Genomic DNA, 9,137 nt, shown 5'->3' on the forward strand with positions numbered 1-9,137 from the left:
TCTGGGGAAAGAAGAACAACTTTCATATGTACACTGCATTAGCCATGTGGAACAGGAAGTGAGGTACAGTGCTAAGCATAAGTGAATACACCCATGCTAAAGTTGACTAAAAAGAGGAAATCGATATTAATGCCTTAATTAAAAAAAATAGGAAAAATTTAACCTGTGAATGAATGATGCATCGCAAATAAATAGATGTTCTTCCTTAAAATACAGGGGGCATATGCAAATACACCCCAATGTTAAATTCCCATAGAGGCAGGCAGATTTTTTTTTAAAGGCCAGTTCTTTTATGGATCCAGGATACTATGCATCCTGATAAAGTTACATTGGCCTTTCGATTTAACATTTATTTTCATGGCCTATGCTACATTAGGTAGCCCTACATTTTCCGCGAAACGCGTTTTTCCCGCAGGCTTGTCAGTATAGTCTACCATACTGTATAAGTAAGGGTCTGTATAAGTAAGTAGGCCTACATTCAGGATTTTCTTCATGTCGAATAGATCTTTCGCCTTTTACGAAAGATTTCCTTTGAGGACCATCAAGTGAATTGTTACAAACTTGTGTGCTTCAGTGTGGGCTCCTCTGTTGAATGTAAAAGTGGGTGAATTATGCTGTTTAGTTTCAACCCACGTGCATCAACTAGGCTACGTCGATTCCACGAGAATTTGATGCATAACCATTATCGACATTGCATTCTTCTTAACTAGGCGTTTGGTAACTTAAATGCAAATGTAGGCTACTATTTCGTGAAATCTTTGCACAGGACACGTGAGCAAAGCATGGCACATCTTCCGTGTACCGTTTTCGAAGAAAAGAAGGGGGCATTCCATTAGACTCGAGCGCCTCCCCGTGAGCACACAATGCAATGTCTTGAGTCTCATGATTATAAGTATTTCGAGGGAACAGTTTTCTGTTGAAAGCACCTTCGCATGAAACTGATTTGCATGAATCTTATTATTGTGTCTTCCAACATTGTGTAATGTGTGTATTGTGTCAAATTGTCGCCAGTGCATTCTAGCCCAACAAGTCTGCTTGTCTGTTCGTTCGTACCATGAGTTCGAATTTTCAAGATTGCTGCGCCCATAAACAATACATGTGGACCTATACATGTGTATAGTGATGGCGGGATGAAGCTTCTTGAAACATTGAAGCTTTCCAGCCAAATGTGTTGAAAATTGGTTCATTTCTCGAGGCTTCGAATGCACCCTAGGACACCTACTGGTCAATAAAAATACAACATATAAAAATTCCACACACAAGAGCAATACAAAAAGCGTAATTTGGTCTGCAAATGCTTGATACATTCATAAGTACAGGCATTGGGGAATACAAGCGATTTCCATGTTGAAATATATCCTCTCTTTGTAGCCTAACAGTAGCTATAGGCGATCTGTGAAAATCGTGAAAATTCATGAATAACCTAACGCCTTGCCTGCCCAGTGTCCCAAAGAGAAACGTCCTTGCAGTGAAAAATTTTCTCTCTGTGTAACAAATGAAGTAGAAGTAGAAGGTGATCCGCGAAAATATATTATCTCGAGGAGGGATTAAACCCAGGTCGCACGATTTCTAGTCCAACGCCTTACCCAGTGTCATATCCTACAATCAGCCTTCTTTCAGAGAAAAAAAAACTATATTAAATTGTAGGCTGACGTTGGGTAAAATGACACAGAAGAGAGCAAAGTGCTTTTGTAACTGAGTATGTTTGAAGAACAGAGGGCAGTGAAAGTGCTTTGGTTACTGGGTAGTATAAATGAACAGACAGCAGTGAAATATATATGCCTACAACCAACCAACGACTGACAGCTAACCGCGAGTAGGCTACGTCTCCGAGTATGGGGCATCTTAATAGTCGAAGCGTCCTGCCTAAAGTGAACCACAACTCGAAGCAGTGGAGCCAAACGAGGCCTCGAACGTCACGTCTGACGTCAAATTACCAATACAACTCAAGCCTCGATACGGGGCTTTGACGTTCTCGACACACGCTTCGGAGCCTCGGTATCAACCGTAACATGTGTACACACTGTTTATTTGCATTTTGTCATATTTGTGTCATCAAATCAGTCTTAGAAACAATAATGTCCAACCTCCATCTAGCTATGTTACTACAATGTGTATTTGTGTAAAATACGGTGTAATGTTTCGTTGCGAATTGGTATTGCTACATAACTGGTAACTATCGCTAACAGAATAACAAGCGGTAGCATTTTCATTTTGTTCCTAGGCCTACGATTTGTTCATCGGGATGTGACCAATTCGGTTTCTCGCGCGGATGGCATCAATACAGCCCCACCAGACGAATCCATCATACGGCTAATCCAGACTACTTCAGCGCCCTCGATAACAAGAATTTTGAGTTCAGCGTGGAAACTTTTCCCTGTACTTTCATTAGTTTTGACAACAAGAGGGAGCCCTGTCTATGACAGGGCATCAAAAAATTATTTAAAACTCATAATGGTCCTCTCCACGGAAATCTTTAGTAAAAGGCGAAAGATTTATACGATCTGAAGAGAACCCAGAGTGTACTGATTGGTAAAATGAGCCTGTTCCAGTATTAGTGAATGGAGCCTACAACTCACAGTCAGGGTTGCAACATGATTGAAATTAATTTGAGCATATATAATACACATTCATATATTGTGTTCAGTCTTTTTAGTAAAAACATGCTAAGAGTATAAATATTTTGCAAACATAACATTTAAACGTTGCAGTGGGAGAAATCCGCAGTGCATGCTGGGAAACATCTACCCCGCCCCCAAGTTTCTGTGCAACATGTGCGTACACTGAAAGCTTGTGTTTTTCTTCCAGATCTGTATTCTTAGTAATACCCTACCTTTGATTTATGAGTGGTTTGTAATGTGGGACTTTCATTTAGTAGGCCTACTGCTTTTTGTAAAGGAGGTGAGTCCTCCACTCATTTTCAACAAACATATAAAGAATATAGCCCACTGTAGATAGGCTCACAAGTGTTCCAGCAATGTTAAAATAGTCCATGATCAATATTCCTAATTTCTGGAAAACTATGTCCATATTCCTGAATGTCTTTATTGGCTGAAATGAGTTATGGCTTAGTCCAAGCTAGTATGTCTGTTTCCCACATACCCATGACTATATAGCTCTATTAGTTGTTCCTTTGTCTTTATAGGCCTACTAATTTGGCATACAAAACACACTGCATTGGATCAACTAATTGAAGATCCATTAATTAAAACTGTGGCCACCCCCCAATCTTCCCCTCCCTTGCCATGATCAACCACTGACACTGGACAATATGCATTCTGTGCTCCTATGCACTATGGCACTTTTCTTGCTATTAGGCTGCGGCTATCTTACTCATGTGTGCTGGAGGGTGTTCTGGGGTTCTTGGGGCTGGGGGGATGAGAGTGTGTGTGAGAGTAAGAGAGAGAGAGGGCGGAGCATATAGGGGATGTTTGTCTGTATGTTTACCTATTTATTTATGAATTATTTATTGCTCTTTTAAAAAAAAAAAAAAAGCACTGACCAAGAGTGGCAACTTGAATTTCGTTGTGTTGATACTCTGTATTTTATGCAATGACAAATAAAGCTTCTATTCTATTCTATAACACTGCATTGGATCAACTGATTGAAGATCCATTACTAATGTTATTAATGCAACCATTTAAAAGATTAGGCCTGACGGTTATGAATTTGGTATATATTTGTAACAAGCAGCTTATAAACTTGGCCAAGGAACAGTAGTAAGGATACAAATGACTATTCAGCTCCAAATCAACTTGATACAAGTACAATTGACAGGGCAAAAAGCAGAGGAATGAACACAGGGTGTGTACTAGACATACAGTACAGTGCTGTGAGAAAGTATATGTCCCTTCCTGATTTCTTGTATTTTTGCTTATTTGGCACATTTAAATGTTTCAGATCATCCAATTCATTTTAATATAAGACAAAGACAATGGGAGTAAACACAAAATGCTACTTTTAAATTATCATTTCATTTATTAGCGATTCAAAAACGAAAAAATTCTGTTTTACCTAGCTTGAGTTGCTGCTGCTATAACAGCTAGGGCTACTAGGCTTCATGACTCCAGAGTTCATGCTCCCAGAGTGTAACGCTGTAGCTTCCTAGCAGGTCTAGCTGGTAACTGCAGCAACGTGGGCTAGAACCGATTGTTTTCAGGGGTTTTTCTTTGTATGGATAGCACTCGGTGACCTCGAGAAATGGAGATCTATGTGAAAAAACGCCCGGAGTTCTCTTGCAAGTGAGGCCTGCAGTTCTTTTAATGTTAGTCTGGGTTCTTTGTGACCTCCTGGATGATACGTCAATGTGATCTTGGGGGAATTTTGGTAGGCCAGCCATATCTGGGAAGGTTCCATTATTACAAGTTTTCTCCATTTGTAGATAATCTCAGTGTCCCAGAGCCTTAGAAAAGGCTTTGTAACCCTTTCAAGACTGATAGATGTCAATGACTTTGTTTCTCATCTGTTCTTGCATTTCTTTAGATCACGGCATCATGTGCTACTTTTTGAGACCTTTTAGCCTACCTCACACTGCCAGACATGTTCTATTTAAGTGATGTTTAGATTACACAGGGCTGACAGTAATCATGCCTGGGTCTTTCTATCAAATGTGATTAATTGGTTAATTTAGTGAGTTCATTTTTGTATTTAAAAACTGCATTTCGTACCTACTCAGGTTATTTTAATATTTAAATACGTTTGATTATCCGATCCGATCTTGACCACTTTACACCTTTAAGCAGTTACGTAAACACCTTAGATGTGTAGGCTGATAGGTAGACTATTATTTTGATACCTCATTCTTATGGTAGGCTACAATAGGTTTCCATTATGACCCTGGGACATAAGACTGGTGAAATAAATTCTAAGCGTGATATTTCACGTAGGCCTATTTCCAAAGTACTACTACTATTGACTGGTGCAGTGGTAATTCTTAGTCTCCTCTGCACTGCAGCTTAAATGTTATATTATTGCTGTAGCTCTAGCCCTGTAGCTTAAATGTTACAATTCTTAACTGTTAATAGCTTGAATGTTATATTGCTTTAAGTCACAGTGTCTTTAAAATGAATAAATGTAAATAAATGTATTGTTTCTTTTAGGATATGTTTTGGCTGGTATAGTCTCGTCTAGCCTGTATTGTTTGCCGGTTTGTCAGGATTCAAGCTATGTATTTTTGTGATTGTTTTCTCTGAAGAATGTCCAGTGGCCTAAACCGAGCCCTTTATTGATAACGTCATACTTTACCTTTATCTTTGTCATGTATTGTTAGCATCTGTTCTGACCAGTCATAAAGCAAACAGGTGCGCGCTCTGCAACACCCTGCTCAACACGGCCACAACTCTAAATATGTGAGGCCCTGCTTTCAGAGGATAACCTCTATCCCTTGGTGGTGTATACATGACAAAAAAGTTGGCCTTAAATAGCTTATATTCATATAGCTTATATTCATATATATGAAAAGCTTATATTCATATAGCTTATATTCATATATATGAATAGCTTATATTCATATAGCTTATATTCATATTTATGAATAGCTTATATTCATAGCTTATATTCATATATATGAATAGCTTATATTCACATATATGAATAGCTTATATTCATATAGCTTATATTCATATATATGAAAAGCTTATATTCATATAGCTTATATTCATATATATGAATAGCTTATATTCATATTCACATTTATATTCAATATTACCTTTCTATTGCAGAGCTGGAAATGTCAACATCAACAACAACATGTTACATAGCGCTTTCCACAACACTCAAAACGCTTCACAGGAACCTCACTAACCACCACCAATGTGTAGCTCCCACCTGGCTGATGCACGGCAGCCATTATGCGCCAGAACACTCACCACACACCAGCTTGAGGTGGAGAGTGAGGGAGTGAATGAACCAATTGCACTGGGGGATGATTAGGAGGCCAGATTGAATGAGCCAGGTTGGGAATTTAGCCAGGACACCGGGGAACCTCCTACTCTTTGTGATAAGTGCCATGAGGTCTTTAATGACCACAGTGAGTCAGGACCTCGGTTTAACGTCTCATCCGAAGGACGGAACGGACGCATATCATGAGAGCAAATGTAATTTTCCTCTCTTAGATGACTGCAATTGGACATTTTATGGTCAATATTAGACCAAAAATATTTTGTAAATATGGGAACATTAAATATTAGATCACCTAAGGATTTTCAATCAATCCACTTTATGGGCTTAGTAATTTTTTTAAAGATATTATAAAATAAGTAGCCTAAGCTATAGGCCCACATTTGGCCTATATGTTCCCATTGCCAGTTTCATGTGATACTATGAAAGCTGCATGCTTTAAGAAGTACTTCAAAAACCTGTGCTGATATTGATCATACATATGGCAAAGAAAGATATGAGCTTATCACAAGAAAATTATTGTACGCCAAGTTGGAACTTGAAACATTTTCCCACGTCAAAGTGTGTAAGAACATTTTTATAAATGAGGCCCCTGGTTTGATCAGGTCAAAATCCGAGAACTGACTAGCTATCAGCCAACTATAGGCTATACCATCACCAACAACTGCCGAGCTGGATCTGACAAAGCTGGGGAATTTACAACCTGATATTTTGCCTAATCATGTTTGCCAAGCTGTTCTTGCAGGTTTCTCAACACCTGACAACAGACTATAGACCCTTTCAACAAGGTAAACAAAAACAATGCTTGAACGTTCTATTTGGGCCCCAATCTACTTCCTCTGCATTAAGATAACATATGGAATGTTAAAAAGGAAGCCTTGTGGGGCCAACTATGATGCTGATAATGGAACTCTCTTGAAAGGGTCCATAAGAGAGCAGCTGGTGGGGTATGATGGGTGTGTTGTTTTTCTTTCACCTTGTATCATGAAAAAAGAATATGAATATAAACAGACTAGCTAAGTCCAAAAAGCACACCTTATTATAATACTACTGCTGAATGCACATTGCTTAGTGTGTGTGTCTCTCAAGGCAGACACACACTTCCCTGAGGGAATTTCTTTAACCTGTATTTTCCTGTTAGAGACACACACACACACCCTGGAAAATGATGCAATTACTCTGTGCTGCCCTCGTTACAAGTAAAATAAACAAACAAAATACTTTCCCTGTCTCTGCTTTGTTTGTTTCAGAATTCCTGCAACAGTGTTGCTTTTACAGATGTCATTCAAGCATTACACATATGCTAAATGACAATATTTTAAATTCAAGATAATGTACTTTTTGGTGCAACATTAAGACATGTACTACCATTGTACTTACATGCTACACTGTTACACTGTTATGTGCAGGAATGATTTGTCTACTGTGATGTTGATAGCTAGTTATAAACTGAGCGATACAGTGTTTGAATTAGGCGTTGTCTGTACGGTTGTTATGGATTATTAATTTTGACCCATGGAACAGTAAGAAGGCAGCTTTTAAGACGCTCCCACATCACCTCCAGGGGGCGTAATGGAGCCATTAAAACATCCACAGCCTCCTACATCTGACCCTCATGGGCTGTCCTGTGTTGTGTCCTGTGTTGTGTCCTGTGTCGCCTGGGGACCTTTGACACATTTACATCTTTGACACCTGACACCATCATCTATTAATTTGCTAAATCAATATAATTTATGAGATTTATGATTAACTGATTAACTTATATTATTTACTGCATTTTATTGACAACTTAAATTAACATTTACACAACCCACCTCACCCGCAAGGCGACCAAAATTGTGAGTGATGCAAGTGAGTCACCCCGCTCACAATCTGTTTGATCTGTTTGATCTACTGCCCTCTGGGAAGAGGTACAGAAGCCTGCGCTCCCGCACTACCAGACTCACCAACAGCTTCATACACCAAGCCGTGGGATGCTGAACTCTCTCCCTCCTCCCCCTCCACCCTCAGCTACATAACATCCTGGACATTGGACCCAAAAATGGCCGCCTGCACTACTCCACTTGCACACTTGCACACTTGCACACTTGTACACTTTACAACTGGTGTTGTTGTCCTGAAACACAACACTTCTGCTGCTCTTACATAACTTGCACCACTATGCCACTTTCTTCTTACTTAGGTCAAACAGAACTACCCAAGCCTTTTATTGGCCTGAATTTGCACTAGTATTTTTATTGACTGTCTATGCACAATTTCAACCACATTTTGCTGCTCTTATTTTTTCATTATTATATGTGCCCTCTTATTTACTTATTTACTTACTTTTTTGTTTACTAGAATGTTATGTTTGTCTGTGGACCTAAATTGGTAAAATATGTCTTGTCTTCACCGTGGGATAGTGAGAAACGTAATTTCGATCTCTTTGTATGTCTGGAACATGTGAAGAAATTGACAATAAAGCTGACTTTGACTTTGAACTTCTTTTGCACATTTCCATGTCTCCATATGTTGTACCTGCTGTGTAGTCTTGTTTGTGCTTGCTATATGTAGTATCTGCTGTATAGTCTTTGTGTGTGTTTGAATTATGTTGTTATTATTGTACCTGCTGTGTAGTCTTTGTTTGTGTCTGCTTTATGTTGTACCTGTTGTGTAGTCTTGCTTGTGTGTGTTACATGTTTGGTGGGGCCAAAGACGAATTTCCACAGTAGTGGACAATAAAGACCTCTAATCTAATCTAATCTAATCTAATATAATATAATTAACAAAATGCTATCATTTGAGAGGTCCATGGGCGTAGGCTATTACACATGTCGTTTCTCCCTATAATCTTGGACTAACATGGTGAACTGGCCTTTCCTGTTAATGCCTGAATTAATTGTAGCTAACCTATGTGTAGCGAGATTTATTAAAATGCCTCTTAGATGATCAGTTAACATACAATTCCAGACTTGCACTTTAGATTAGGGACTGGCAGAAGTAGGTCTGGGCTATAGAAATCCTTCCCTCTCTCATAATTCATCGTGGAAATATACCCCACTGGGTAATTGTTGAAAGGCTGACTCAGCTGGCATACAGTAGGATAGTGTACCGCATACACCTTGTCGGTAACAGTGGGGTCCTTGTGCTTATTGAGCGGCAATTCACAGGGGGGAGGGGACACGGGAGAGCGCCACCAATGCACCACGTGATATCTTGTCTGACCGAATTCAGTTAGGAAGAGTGGCACATTGCCTTAT

The 9,137-nt window shown here is 39.2% G+C and overlaps 2 non-coding genes across 2 annotated transcripts; one reads left to right on the forward strand and one right to left on the reverse strand.

The window, feature by feature from the left end:
* Positions 1–474: 474 nt before the first annotated feature.
* LOC125288067 lies at positions 475–590 on the forward strand. The gene has a single exon (XR_007192437.1). It is a non-coding gene; the product is annotated as a U5 spliceosomal RNA (small nuclear RNA).
* A 1,819-nt stretch (positions 591–2,409) lies between these two features.
* On the reverse strand, positions 2,410–2,524 carry LOC125288065. Its single transcript, XR_007192435.1, has one exon. It is a non-coding gene; the product is annotated as a U5 spliceosomal RNA (small nuclear RNA).
* Between the last annotated feature and the right edge of the window lie 6,613 nt (positions 2,525–9,137).

Source organism: Alosa alosa, chromosome 22 (assembly GCF_017589495.1).
Source record: "Alosa alosa isolate M-15738 ecotype Scorff River chromosome 22, AALO_Geno_1.1, whole genome shotgun sequence".
Lineage (NCBI taxonomy): Eukaryota > Metazoa > Chordata > Actinopteri > Clupeiformes > Clupeidae > Alosa > Alosa alosa.